We start from the raw sequence: 16,145 nt of genomic DNA, 5'->3' as shown, positions 1-16,145 counted from the left end.
TTTTTAAAGAGCCGAAATGTAAAATTGAACCTAAAGAAGCTTTCCAAAACCATTATTCAATGCAAAATGTCCATGTTTTTGTTTTGTTTTTGTGATTTTTAACAAATTTCTATAATATAAGTTGCAAATTTTAAGACAAATACCTTTTAATTTTCCGAAAATTAAACACAAGATTTCGAATTTCAGATGCCAATACTCTAGAAAATAATGAACAATTGATGTCTGGTAGGATTCGTTTGGCGACGGACGTTAAGTAAATCACGAAAACGCATATTTGTGAACAACAAGTTGAATTTTAATCTGTTTTGCTTCGCTCAAAAAAATTTGTTGGCTCTTAGACTTAAATGACGTATATTTGGAAAAAAAAAAACTGTGCATGGTATTTTAATGAAGACGATTCGTTCTAAATATTTTTAAGTTGTACTCTATAAAAATTGAATATGGATAGTAACTTAATAATTCATACAATAAGTAAAAGTTAAACAGCAAAAACGAAGAAACGCTTTGGAGTTGAGGTCACTTGAACTTTAAAATTAAGTTATACAGTAAATTTCAAAGATATGAAATGACAAAACTTTTAATAGAAAGTTGTATTAATCTAAACCATAAAAAATCTCTTTTTTTAGATTTTTTTTGTTTACAAACATTTTTTTCATGGCTTCATCGATTTTACTCGATTTTTGCAAATGGTTACTCTCGATAACCTCAAATAACAATTAACTTTAAAATGCTTATTCCAAAAAAAAATTTTCTCTAACGAAAAAAAAAATATTGAAAAACATCTTGAACTTAAATCTTAAAAGATTCACTTATTGAGTGCACAAATATTATGGAATAATGTTTGTTTTTTTAGTTTCGTGAGTTCGGTATCTTTTGATAAGAACAACCCATTAGTTGTCAATGTTTACTTAACTTGTTTCGCTTTATTAAGAAATTAAATAAGACATTTCGTAACATTTACCATAAAAATGTCTTAAACATCATAATATTATAAGAACAAACATAACATAGGTATTAAATGTAGGTTCATCTACCAGTGCCAACTCTCATCAACCCATTCCACACCACCACCCACCCTTCTCCATAGCTCTCCCTATTACTAACTTTGGCGCCAGACTGACGGGTTCCAACCAATCCAACCAATATTTTCGTCGACAAAATTTACAGAAAGAGAATTTCTATGTAAAACCTATCACATGTATAAGGTTATTTACCAAGTGCTTGGCTTTCAGCTTTTGTATGTGACATAACTTGGTTGCTTTCGATCAAAAGAAATCCCCAAGAATTCCTCCTTTTTTTCCCACAGATAAGAATGTTTGATTTTTCTTCTGGTTTCATGCTCCATGCATTCAGATTAAAAGTAAGTAAAACGTAATTTTCATTTTCTTTAAAGCTCTTTTGTTGCAAATAGTTCACGTACAAGTACAGTACATATATGAGTACGAAGTACATAGATGAAAACGATATGCATTTGAAATGCATAAAAAAAACGTGTATAGAGATAGATACCCTACTTTAGTTACGAGTAAGTAAAAGTGTAATGTCAATTACAATATTATTTGCTTTCAAGCTTCCAACCGACACGACAACCGATGAGCAAAAATGAAAAGAACACAAATTAATAATGGAAATATAAAACTAAAATGCATTCATTATCTTTATGGGTGAGTGGGAGAGATGGGATACATTTTAACAAAAATAATTCAATGGTTCTATTATTTTGTATTATTTTGAATAGACGTTGTTATGGGATTGAAGGTATAATTGGCTTTATGGTTTGTTGTGTATGTTGATACTTTGAAGATATACATCTTAACGAAGTTATTGTGTGTGAAGTGTGCTTTTTAAGGGTAATCTCGTGGCGGAAGAACAAACAACCCTTGCGTATGTTTCTTTTGTTTTTTTTTTTTTTGTTTGTTTGTTTGCCAAATTATAGTGATACGTATCATCGTGTCATCCATATCTGAAGGTACGTTTGGAAACATGCCGAAATGAATTTGTTTATTTTCTTATATTTCAACAACAAGAAGCCCACAGTAAAATGATGTTTCATCTCAAAACTTGCTTGTATTGCCAAGAATTATATCATTATCAAAATTTTAAACAAACGTACTTATTTATCCTGGCTTCGCACAGTGTGGTAATTCGCCAATCTGACTGGACAAAATAGAAAAAAAAAAGTTTAGCCACATGATTTTAAATCATGAGCAGAGCTTCTCAATACAATGGGTAACTGTAATTCATGTTTGGTTTTTTTGTTTTCATCTCGGATTATCGTAAGCTAAGCTTGAAAGTTGGTTCTTGTCAACAGTTGGATGGAGATAATACAAAGTATTCTATTTTTCGCTTGAGTTTGGTTGACGGCTAAAAACGCTGTGGTAGTTTTTTTGTTGTAATTGTTTTTTTTAATTGTTAATCTACATTTGGGGGTAAGGTATTATAATTTTTATTTATTAATTACCATTGCAACTATTTAAAAAAAAATAAATTCTGTATGAAGGCTAGGAAGTGCAAAAAAAAATATCTTTGTTTTTCAAATAGAGGTAAAGTTAATTTTTCCGCATTTTTCCGGTCTGAAATTAATTAATTAGTGTTTGGTGGAGTGTTGTCATTAAGATTAGCTAGTTACATGTCTCGCGTTTTCTCGACCGCCATATAACTTTTTTCACTTTTCAAAATGAAGTCAAGATTTTCAAAAAAACAAATTTTCGAAAAATGTGTCAAAACTGCCAAATAAGATCGAAAAGACAGTTTTTTTGATCTTTTAATGAGCAGGTATCATCTTTGGAACATTTTTGACAATAAATAAAAATTAAAAACATATATAAAAGTTTTGTGCTTCAAGTTAAGCGAAAAAAGACAAAAAATGTGGAAGACACTTTGGACCACTCTTTAAACATGAATTTCATTTTGCTTGACCACTATAATGTGATAACTACATAAACAAAAACAGTAGATAGTGAAACAAAAGTAGAAAAGAATTTTTAAAAACTAAAAAAACGGGAAAAATATAACAAACGGAAGGTTACAAGTCTCCTAAGTGCACCTATCCATTAGAAAATAGTTAAAATCAGTAAGATCGCTCTCCGCAAAATTTAAAAAGCATATTCCAATAATACCGGAAAGGATTTATCGAAATGTTCTTTGAGTGAAGGATCAAAATGTATAAAAGATTAAGTTCTGATCCTCTGGAACCACTAGACCACTGGAATTTTCAATCTAATGAGGCATTATCATTGATGAATGATGCTTTTCTGTCGGAACATCTTAAACAAGTTCAATGCAAAAAGCAAGCAAGTGTAAAAGGCCAGAAATAGGGTCACGAAGAAATTTAGAGAATTATTAGCTTGAAAAACATCGAAGGTAATATAAACACAGCTGTTTTTAATAGGCCCTTATGTTTCAAGTTTGCATCGCACAAAAAGGAGTTACTTTTTTAAATTATCTGCAGATATTTTTAAAGGTGATGCCATTTTTTATGATTGTGAAGCATATTTAATTAAAATCATTGCTAAAATTTTAATTTAAAGCATGATATTGAGAAAATAAATCATGTATGTCACCTGGCAAAAATGTGTGTAAAAGTTCTATTTCTTAATAAAACCTAATTATTCTGCCTCTCTTTTTTCGTGAATAGCAATAGAGTTTTTATTTATTGAGATTTTTCAAGCGTTTTTTAAAATAATTAAGTATATCCATAAGAATATGTTTACGGAATCATAAATTCAAAAATGCATTTTCTTCATCACTATTTTAACCCACTTTTTGCAGAAATTAAAGATTTCTTTTTAAAAAATCTTTCTTTTTTATAGAATTTTATCTATTCACATTCATTTGTTTAAAACTGTTTAGAAAAAAAGTCGATTTAACGCGAGTTATTAATTTTGTCCAGCTAGATTCGTGATTGGCCACACTGTGCTTCGGGACCAATTCTACAATCAATCGCCGGCATGTTTTTCCGAATACAGCTTTATCAATTTACTCGGCCATCAGGGTCTGAAAAGACTAACGTGGCACTAGTTAACAGAATTTGAACTTTAATACTTCAGGAATCTAACTTTTGTTCAATTGGAAACACTTTTTTACTTCCAGAGCGTTTTGCAACTGAGAAATGTTTTTCTATTTAGAGTTTAGACAGTTTAAATGTAGACAGTGTAGTATACATTTATATTATAGAGAAAAGTATAATCCGGGCACAGATTTCTGAGTATGATACTAAAAAGAAAAATAAGGGTTTCTGGTTTTAAAGTACGAGAAATCTTTTAAGATCAAATGTAGGCCGTGTTTTATTGGTAATTCAGTACTTAGTAAAATTAAGCACGTGAAACAACAACAAATGATTGTTAAGGATAAACAAAAGTTTTTTACTTTTTGGTTTGCAGAGAATTTTTTTTTTTTCTTGTCAAGAGCATAAAATGTTAACTCATTAAAATACTAAAAAATCATAAAAATACAAAAATACCATAACTATAATTCAAAAAAGCATACGTTAAGCCAAGCGTGATACTAAATCAGTTTGTTTGTTTCGCATAAAATCGTCTATAATTTTGCGTCAATATTTATGTACAAAATATAGAAGCACTCATTTTCGTATTCTAAAAACATACAAATCGTCCCGTTCCTGCCTGAACCACGCATCTTCGCAGCAAATTTTATTCAGTACTTAAAATAAATATACATTTTTCTTAAAGTTAAAAATATGAATTGAACAAAGGGAAATCAAGTTATCTTTATGACATATTGATTGAATTGCTTCTACACTTAAACCTATGTATCTATTCTTTCTGTAAGTTTTAGAGCAATGTTTAACAGAAAATTAAAAGGTGCAACGTAAATTTCAGATACAATTGAATTGGAAAAAAGCTTTGGCATCGAAAAGACAACGAATCAAAGAATTATTTGAAACTAACAAATAATTTGTTTATTTTACTTTTAATTCATAACCTCTTTATAAAACCAAAAAAACTATTTTGTGTTCTTGAAAAAAATATTGCATTACTACTTACAGTTCTATATCTTTCATTCGTTTGTATTTGCAGATTCAAACTAAAAAAAAAATACAAACAATTTGCACTCCTGGACATTATATTGACGTGACGTCATTAAATCTGATATAATGGGATCCACACAAAATCTGTCTTGCTGTTCTAAAATTTCATACATTTATTTCGCTTTTTTTCTGGCTTTATGTTTGTAGGCAAGTAAGACGAACCATTATGAAATGTAATTATAAAAATATTTTTTATTATAGGCTTATTTTGAAAAACAACTTCTTAGTATCGTCTATGTCAAAAGATCAATATTTTTCTTATCTAATAGATTTTAATATCTTTTGCGGTTTAAAAAAAAAAGTCCATCTTATTAGGTATCTACATTCGAAGAATAGAATGGAAGTTGACAAACTAATTATGTGAAACAACTTAACAATTTACCAAATCGACTCATTTATTAGTAATTGTATTCTTATTTTTGAGTTTGTGGAAATATTCATAAAAACGGTTTTATGGCCATTTTTGAAAACCTTCACTTTAGCTTCCATCTCTAGTGTTAGAAGATTTTGGAACTCGGGGGTACTCAATAATAATGGAAATTAGAGTTTAAAAAAAAATCAAGTTTGTTAAAATGTAAAATCAGCATTTATTCAATTAAGAAATGATAGAAACAGATTTGTTTTCTATGGATCAAAAAACACATACAAATTGCATCCAAGATTTCATTACTTCGAAAGAAATTTGGCGTAAACACCTCAAAAGTTAATTGAATATTATCTCAGATTTATTTGTTTGTTTTTTTTCGAACAAAGTTTTTTTTGTACAAACTTATACCTTGATGAATGATTTATCTCATGTAAAAAGGCAAAGAAAATTAAACAAATGCACTCCTTTGTCATCACTTTTGCATTTCGCAATTACTTAAAATACTCTTACCTATAAAACAAAAAAAAAATCCCTAAGACTATGACTAACAAGTGATTTTGTTATTTTTTTGTCTTCTATCAAAACCTTGGCATAGAGCCACAACACGTGAATATCACCTTGCACTTTCAATACACAATTTTCTATCAAGTTTTTCTCAAAGTAAATCAACCAGCTGTAAAAATAAAACAAACAAAAAATAAAAAAAAAAAACTAAAAGAACATCCTCAACCTGAACACTAACTGCGACCAAATCTAATGAATATAAATTCGAAATGGCTCCACGGAAATTATACTTCAAAGTCGTCGTTGTCGGCGGTCGCCAACAACACTGTATAAGATCAAAGAGATATAAAAAATACAAAATAATAATAAATTGCATAGGTAATTGTATGGAGTATCTACTTATGGTAACAACACATAAACTATAAATTATATATAAGTAAATAAATTTCATTATGCATAACTTTCGCTGCCAAATTTTCTATAATATACTAATTCAATCGACGCGTCAGCTAAATGAATCACTCACTCATTCAGATTCAATCAGCCTGTGGCTGCGGTGGTGGTGGAGGCAGAGGCATGTCGGTTAGTCTTTGCTTGATCTATGTACCTTTTTTGTTTACCTTGGATATCTATTTTTATCGGTGTGTGGTTAGATGGAAATGGTTTGTGATGTTTTTCATATTTTTTCTTCCACCATTAATAAAAACAAAATTTAGCTACCTCACGCAACAGCCACAAATAAAATAACAGAAACAAAATACAAGAAAAAACAAAAACATATCATTTTTGACTGACTGCTGATTTAAAATTTTAAATCAAAAACTAAAAAACAACATAAAAACACACTTAAATCTTGTCCGACAGATTCTAACACTAGTCAGTCTCATAATAGTCAAGATTGTTTTTTTTTTATGATAAATAAATAATATAACAGGAAAAAGATAAAAATTGAATTTAAATTCAAAGAAGCTCTCCATTCACGTCTCAGATACGAGTATTGTGACTTCTTTCTGACGTAACTGAGCGAGTTAATAATAAAGAGTGAATATAAAAAAATCGACAACAATCAGCATAAAGATGACGGGATCAGTACAAATTCAATGTATTTCTCTTTAACAAAGCATGAGAGCGATTCAGTATTTTTATGATTAAAAAAGGGAGCGTAATTGATACTTAACAACTAAATAGGCCCACCGCAAATAAGATTACAATCTTGTATTTTTTTCTATTACTCATAATAAATAGTAAGTTATTTTTAGATTAAAACTATGAATTTTTTTGTTGTTGTCTAGTGAAGTAAAAAAATTGAATATTATGACTCACAGGTAATGATGTGTAACAATGAGTTCAAAATTCACCCAGGGCTTATTTCAAAGCTTACTACATCAGCTACATCAGCTTTAAACATTAATTGGCGTGGCCTGATGGACAACTCGAATAACTTTTTTGACCATTTCCACTTTTTAGACCATAACAAGTATTTTCGGAAGTTCAATCGGCCCCATCTTTTGATGTCGCTGCTGGTGTAGTTGAAGTAGCTGATATAGTTTATGTAGTAAGCTCTGAAACAGGCCCCAGTACGACCAATTTTGGAATTCAAATGATTGTTTTCGGCGGTTATTAACATGTGAAAATACCACTAAAAAGAAAGAACAATCGAAATAGTGAACTACTGGGGAATGATAAACTACTACCGGAAAGTACTAAAACTGAATACCATGCTCCTTCTCAGGCGTACAACGTAGTAAAAGCAATAATAATAAGATGTATTTTTATATTTTTATTTTTGCTTTTAGTCGGTTTGACGCTTCCAAGACTTATCGAACACGCCTCGTATCATAACATGTTTATTTAAATAGTTGTTCTCCATAACACACAAACATGTTTGTTCAACAAGTCGTTCACCGACAGAAATTGATCATACAGAACTTTTAAATCAGGTTAAAATAAATTCGTGGAGATTTTAGGGTTATTAATGCTTGTTACAACATAGATAGATAAGACTTTCCCTTTTAGTCAGCAAATACAGTTCCGAATTTCGTTACTCCAGATCACAAATTTACTGGCCAGCCGATCCTAGCAAAATACCAGAACGTTAAATTGATTTAGAAAAATCATACACATAAGTTTCAAAATTGTCAAAACTTTTCATCAGATTAGGTTTTATTATCCCTTTTTAATCCGATATTCAAGAAAAAAGTAACCCTCAAGTGTGTGAAAAAAACCATTCCAATTCGCAAAATCTGTTAGGATTCAGAAGCTGGATTCTTTACCAAGAGCAGAAGCAATGACTCCTGAATTCGTGGAAATAAAACTGAAGATACGGCCAGGAGGTAGCAAAGGGAATAGACAACCTTATCTAAATCAACTCAAGAAGCTTCTTCAAAAGCATTGTCCCACATGAACTTGTGGCAATCTAAGAGGACATCCAAGCATTTTTCGGAGAGGAAATTATGCCACATGCAAATTTAGGAACGCAAAACACTAAAGACTAAAGCGGGTTCTACACAACTTGGATGCACTAATATAATAAATAAAAAATATATACATAAATCTGCGTTGCTTAATTTTACTCAACACAAAATGGGACACAATAGACCCTTTAATAAATTTTGCACACAAGGATCACCACTTCATGACTCATTTAAAAAAGAGTACACATTCCTCAAGGAGTTTTGAAGGTCAAAATATTTGCCTCTTCTTAGAAGAAGATTTAAATCGTAATAGGTGGAGTCATCTAACTAGAAATACCAAGATAGATAGTCCATTTACAATAAAAGCCAAACGAATAACCTAATGTGCCAAGACATACGAATAACCATTAAAACCTGCACGACTACACTGGCAAATAGGAGAACATAATATGTTCTTTTATAATTGTGGAAAACTTCTCCGTCGCTTTCCTGTCACGAGGAGTCAATTGAGGATCACACAGTAGCGCTCTAACTCGGAATTCCATTTTTGTCTATTGGTTCGAAACCAAGAATAAATTAAATGAACCAAAGGTTTTGGGATATTTTTAAACTTATTTTTGTTTGCAACAGCTTCTATCAATAAAATCGCTGCTTTATTACTTTTTATAAATTTGTTTTTGTAAATATTTTTTCATAAAATCCCAATCAAAACTCAAGATGTTGAAAAAAAAAAATGTATTGACTGCACTTGTCAACATCTTGTTAGTTGTGCCTCCTGCTTTTATGTTATTAACATTAACCAAGCATTCATAAAGTATACATGAACTTGTTAGTGATGTCAGAGAATCAATACGTTGACCTTCTTGTCGTTGCACCACACATCGCTATCCTAACAATAACAAATATTAATATAAACACAAATTTTAATCTGAAGACTATACATTCCTTTTCGCTAATAAGGCTTTGTATACTTCTTTTTGGAATAAACATTCTTTTCCCTCATGCAATGTTACAATCTGACGTATGTATATTCAAATTTTGTAAACAATGACACTATACTAGTCTGGGCCCCGGTTCTCATTTACAAAACAAATGCAGCCATGTGTATGAGAGAGTTTTGTTGTAATGTGCGGCTATGACTAATTTTTTAACCATAATAATTTTCTTTGGAATTTTACTTAATCATCATAAATTTCAATCACACATGGTGAGTTTTCTTGCTCTCTGACGACAGAGACAATTTTGAATTCTTTAGAAACAAATTAATAAACAGGTCGTTGATTTTAATATATATCAATATATTTTGCACCCAAAATAAATACCAGTTAAACAACGGATGCACATCCCACTCAATACATTATTATTACTATGGAGAGTATGTGTATTTGGACAACAGTTTTTTAAACGAGAAAAACTACAATTCACTTTAAGTAAACCTCCCATCCACATAATACTCTAATTCATATGAATTTACACTGAAATTAGTTTTCGATTGGAAAAATGACCAACCCACTTGGATTTTTTTTAATACAAAATCTATATAAATTATACCAAATAAAAGTTCGATATGAAAAATAAATTTTATAAATCAATTGAAATCAGAGCAATTTTATTGATCCGTCAATTTACATCATCAACCAACATACTCATAGAGATGCCTTTACATTTTTATGCAAATAAGTTTTAGATACAAAGAAAAAATAAATGCACATACCAGCTTTTTCTTCAATGAGTTTACGATATTCAGCAAAAAATTGTTGAAAAAAACACAAATTCCACTTGATAAATAAAAAATTTGCCACTTCTTTTTGGGACCAAATATAAAATCAATAAATTATTTTCAACAAAAAAAATTGAATTTGAAAAAGCGCACCCTCCTCTTTGCTGGACTTGGAGTGTAATCTTCTTCTTCTTTTTTTGATTTTTATTTAATTTTTTTTTATTTCAATTTTCACGCCTGCGTTTTCACAAGAATTCGTTGGTCGTTGTTGTTCATGGGGAATAAGAATAATCTGAATCTGCTTGTATTCTGGTATAATCACACTGTTTCACTGTTTTTCAATTGTTTACCATCGAGAGACAACTATAATGGATTGGCTTTTTTTTTTTGTAAACACTAAAGAGCAGAAAATCTTTTTTTAGAAGCTGGATCCTCTTCAGATGTAACCGCAATTGACTTGGGTATTCTTCCACCGTATGTGGAATCAAATAAATGAATTTAATTTTGTGTTATTAAAACAAATTTTACACGCACACACAACGAGGGGAAGTCAGTCTCCGACTAAATGAACATAATTCTCTCAGTTTTTGAAAAACCCCAAGCGAATTATATGTGTGGTGGCGGCAGTAGTATGACTAGTGAGTAGGTTCTTGCTTTGCTTATTAAAGAAACGAAGTAAAAAAAATTAAAAAAATATAAAAAAATAAAACCAAAGCAGAAACGAATGAAAAAACAAAAACAAAACAAAAAAAAACTATAATATTGCTATGGTTTGGATTTTTTGATTGTATTTTATTTTGTTATAAGAAACTTTCATCATCACATCACTCAGAGTCTCAGAGTCACATATGAAAAGTTGTTTTATCGAGAATAAAAAATGATTAGCGAGTGGACAGTCCGAGAGCAATTTTTTGTATTTCACTCTGAGCTCTTGTCATTGTTTGGAGTATGTACTTTTTTTTTTGTTTAATTTGCAAAACGAGCAACAGCGGCAACTTTATGGCAGAATAGTCATGATAAGCATATCTTATACACACAATGCGAGAGAGTATGAATGTTTTTATTTAAATTTTAAATTAAGTGAATGAAAATGGTCTGAGAATTCAATAACGAGACACAACTACTTCAACATTGAATTGGAGTTGCAATTGCTTCTTCCAACTTAAATATCTGAGGAATGCACTCGATTCAATTAAATTGGAGACGAGAAGAAAATTAATTTTCAAGTCGAACAAATAGTTTTGTTCTCATTGTCAGTATAAGTGAAGATAAAAAAATATGTAATCGAAGATGTTATCAGTTTGAAATGGGTCTTCGAACTGAAAATGTAAACCGTTAAGGTAGATATGGGTTCAATGATCTTTTTTTATTATAAATATTTGTGTGGAAACAATGAAGTTCTGTTAAATACTTTGAAGATGATACCGCAATTCTTCTGTAGTGAAAATTTTTATATACACATAAGGTAAAGCTTATCTTTGCCTTAGGCTTTATTTAATTATGAAAGCACCTGGAAACAAAGGGATGTTTTATTATATGAAGTGGGTAGCCTGGGAAAATAGAAATCTACACCAGCAAGCAGCTGATAAAACTTCTTGTAAAAATACATGATTTTTTTTACCAAATTCGTAAAAGTGGTTCGTGAAAAAAATCAACTTTAGACTGAGAAAATCACACTTTAAAAATCTAAATGTGTTGGTTTTTATCGTTACCTTCCCGCAAAAATGTAATTAACTGACTAGTTTTCTTAAAATATCTTTTTGATGGAAACTTAAGGTTTGGGCTTACCGTCACGTTTTGGTTTGACTTTTTTCGTTTTAGGGAATAGAATTGTACAAACCTCCAAATTATCTCAAAAAAATAATATTGCATCCTGAAATTTGGCGAAATAAAAATATAACAAGCATCATTTTTTTTTTAGTAACTTTTTATTTGTCCAAACTCTCCGTTTTACCGCTTTTTAATGTTAAAAATTGCTTTCAAAATAAGTTAGTTTCATTTACTAAATATACAAATAAATAACTGGATAAGTTTTTTTTCGATTCTTTTAAAATGTTTAAAGTTTCGCTTAATATATTCTTGCGGTATGGATATGCTCTTGGTAGTACTAGATTAAAGCTATTTAATTATTTGATAAAACTGGCTGTACCTTATACTACAAGTAGAAATGGAGTTAACTTTTGTTTCAGCTAAAGGCTATATGCTCAGTAATTTAAACTAACATCAAGCTTCAATTACAAAATTATATTCAGACAGAGAAAAAAATTTAGTGTGGAATACATCAAGAATACAAAGTGTAAAACTGTTGTCTACGATACAGTAAATAGCATCATTAACAAATATGACATCAAGTAAACAGCCAAATTGTCCGAAGTACTTTGCCATTTAAGGTGTTGTATTATTGGCAACAAAATATGATTCATCTTCAGTTCGTGATTACAGAAAAACACTACGAAGCTCTATGACTATTTCTTGAATTACAACACAAAACATAAATATTGCTTCGTTTGACGGTTTATTCCGTAAGATAGAAAAATACAAATATGTACCATCATTTTCGTTGCTTTTTTTTTAAATTGGAATTGGGGTTATTTAAAATACAAATTTGGCTATAAGAACGCAGCACTTGTAAAGTTACATGAATTTTCCCAAGGAAGGTGAAAACCTTCGTAAATAGATTTCTACTTGTGAATTGTAATTTGATGCAATTGAAGCCCCGTAGAGATCATTCACGGACTCAATACGCCGAAAAAATAACTTCTACAGATTCTCTTCGTATTGAAAAATTTCATAAAAATTGAAACTACGAAGAGATTTTAAGATAAATTTTTCGAAGTTCATTTTAACCTACGACTATTATGGAATTTTGATTATTTTAAGTTGGAAAATTAAAAGAAAACAGGTAAGCTTGATGAATACTCTTTGACTTTTTAACTTTGTTCGTCTTGTTATTATAGTAATTCATTTTTAAAAAAATGCGTAACTCGCAATATCTCTTTTCGCACAGAAAATCTGCAAAAAAAAGTAAACCCATTTCCGGCGGCTACCAGTTCCAGTAGACTTAAAAACTTGAAATTTTACACACTATCAGTCGGTGTAATTAGAAGAAATGTGAACAAAAATTTTTTTAAAAGCTTCTGGTTTTCCGGAAAATTAACGTTGTTTTTTCGCAACGCTTGCCGAAAATGGGCATTATAAAAAATATTTTTAAAAAAATCAGTTTTATTTGAATATTTTTATGAAAAAATTAACTAAATGTAAATACACTGGGTATTGAAAAATTGTTGAAAATAAAAAGACAAAACGCGTTCAAAAATCCTACTTCAAATTTTACTAGAGCTCGAATTTTGAAAGTCCTAAAAAAGCACGAAAAAATTTATCCAAAAACAGGTCGATTAGATAATTCAACAATCTCTCAAAATTACTTTTTACTTTATTTTAATTTTTAGTTAGTTATGTTCCAGAAGTCTTCAAACATGACGTTGCGAAAACGCAACGCTAGCCGGAAATGGGTTAAGTTCAAATGTCAGATACATGCTGCTACTAGGTATACGCTTCTTGTTACGTCCAGTATAACTTGAGAACCCTAACAACGAACTGATCAGGAGTCCATAAATAATATTATAGAAAGCCATTAACAACTCAAGGAAACTCACACAAGCTAGGAAAAAGATAGAAGTACATAACAATTAAAGACAAATCAGGGGGCAAACTGATAAAAATGAAGATACGCATCTTCTCAAAACTGTACCTGATACTATTTAATATTTGTTTATAATTTTTCTTTATAAGCTTCACACAATTGAACGCATTTAATGACTTCACTAGGAACATTTCTAACAAAAGCGTCAATCTTTTTATTGTGTTGAATGCAAAATAAGAGTTCAAGCAGTTTAATATATTTGATTGAGATCGATCTCAAAAAATGTATTAAAAATCAGAAGAGCTTGATCTCACCTTTTTCCATATGATTTAACATAGTATAAAAAAAAATTTGGCGTTTCGTCCCGGTGCAGCTCACTTGGACTCATCAGTTGACTTATCGTGAGACACCTTGACATAATTTAACAAGTTCAATTAAATATACCTAGTACTTATTCTTCTACTTTACTGTTTTCAGTAGTATATAGAATTTTTATTATAAAACCAATCTTCTTCTTATTTTGCCATATGTCATTGTCTTGTGATTTTGCAAAGAGATCGAATAGATTAATTATTTTAATCAAGAAATTTTCATTTGTTACTTCTGTATTTGTGTTAAATTTTTAATCCCAACCTAGCCTACTTTCTTTGAATAAAAACGATGACACATACATAACTTGCGTTGTTTTGGGTAACTTACAAAAAATAAAATTCATGAAATCAAAGAAAAACCACTAGGGATATCCATTATCTTATCTTTCCAACTGAAAATAAACATTCGTTTTCTCATAACTCATAAGTGTCTTAAGTATATTGCAAAAAAAAAGTCATTGAAAAAAAAAACGATCATTTTAGATCCTCATATTTACTTAGCCACTTTCAATAACAACAAATAAAAAAAAATAACAAAAACCAATAGGTGACACCCCAGCTGGCAAAGCAAACGCTACTTGCTTATACTTTTTCGTTCTGCGGTAATCTTAAGTTTTTTTTGCGTTTCCCCACTAAAAATAAAACGATGAGGTAATAATTCAGATTCGGTTAATACACCCCAGAGACCTGAATGCAAGAATATTATATAGCTAGTCTCTGTGATTTATTATGAATATTATACAAATGACCTAACTTTCGCTCTTTTGCCTACTTCAAAAAAAAACCACAACAAGAAGTCTACAATTTCAATCAAGGCCACAAAATGAGCGATGACATTTTTTTGATTTGTCAAGACAAGAACTTTTTATCTTATCCAAGATATACCTACAAATAATGCAATCCCAAGGAGGAACTTGCGATTGCTCTAATATCGCGTAATTCTTTCGCGATAAACTAGTTTTTTTGATTAGAGAAAGAAGACTCATTCCGAGTATTGCACAGTGCAAACCGATCGACAAATGTTTTTCCAATCAAATAGAAAAAGAATTCTTGTTTACTCCCAACCAACAACAACTCGATTGGAAGAGATTAGGGAGAGAAAATATCGATGTTGGCCCTTATATGGAATAAATTTCCGGTTCAACTGGAATCTGTGCCATTGTCGTCGTCTTCGGTCGGCCAAAGACGGAGTAGTTTTTAACAAAGTGGCACAAAAAATCCCATTGAAATGCACTTAATTTTATAATTAATGATTTATTTGTTAAATTGTCTTTGCAATTATTCAAAGACAAAGGTTTTCTGATCACAAAAAAACTATGAAATTGTTTTTCCATGGATTTTTTTCTTTATATTTCACGATAATGTATGTAAAAGATGGCGGAGTGTGGGTTGAAGATTTTTATTTTTAAGCAGATGACGGAATTAAACTTGAATAATTCAATAAATTGATTGTTTTTCATAGGTTTTTTAACATTCACTTATTAAACCCATTATTAATTAAATATACTTACGGATATTTTGTATTTATTAATCGAAGGAACTTGATAAAATTAACTATAAAAATAAACACTTAAGTTTTTTTTTGACGGACTTGGTCTTCTTTTGATGGAAAAAAAATAATACACATTACACATACGCCCTGAGATATGTCATCGATTGATGTGATGAGTGAGACACCTGGTGAGTGATCTGAGAAATAAGGTGGAAGGTGTTCGGAAAATGTAAGGAGGTGATTGCACTGTAAGGAAATTGATGTTTTTAATTTTATTGAGAATTCTCCGTGAACATTTTTTGTTTTTTACTCTTCGTTGACGATTTGGAGACCAATTTGAAATTCATTTTGGTAATGCTAAAGCCTAGTTTACAGTATAATCTTATTTTAGCTCCCAAACAAAATTCTCTCTAAAATTTGGAAGAGCTTAAATTTTGGAAAGAATTTTGTATGGGAGTAAACATTGACCTACTATATATGGACTGCTAGTCGTTTGACTTTTCCATACAAAAATTGAAAAAAAAAGATTACACATCTTTCTAGCTCTACTAGCGGTATAACCTTAAGCCTAGTACGCAGATCAC

General features: G+C 30.2%; 1 protein-coding gene across 3 annotated transcripts in view; it reads right to left on the bottom strand.

The window, feature by feature from the left end:
- The window catches only part of LOC129912463 (talin-2), a 44,108-nt gene extending 28,418 nt beyond the window's left edge, over nt 1-15,690 (bottom strand). For 2 of the 3 annotated variants that reach the window (XM_055990720.1, XM_055990723.1), the window contains exon 1: nt 15,581-15,690. The gene's annotated coding sequence lies outside the window, so the exon portion shown is untranslated. Of the gene's footprint in view, nt 1-10,049; nt 10,733-15,580 lie in introns of those variants that run through there. The other variant, XM_055990721.1, reaches the window with a different exon arrangement.
- Between the last annotated feature and the right edge of the window lie 455 nt (nt 15,691-16,145).

This window comes from Episyrphus balteatus, chromosome 2, assembly GCF_945859705.1.
Source record: "Episyrphus balteatus chromosome 2, idEpiBalt1.1, whole genome shotgun sequence".
Lineage (NCBI taxonomy): Eukaryota > Metazoa > Arthropoda > Insecta > Diptera > Syrphidae > Episyrphus > Episyrphus balteatus.
The sequence above is the reverse complement of the archived record's forward strand: the minus strand, read 5'-3'. Positions and strand labels throughout refer to the sequence as shown.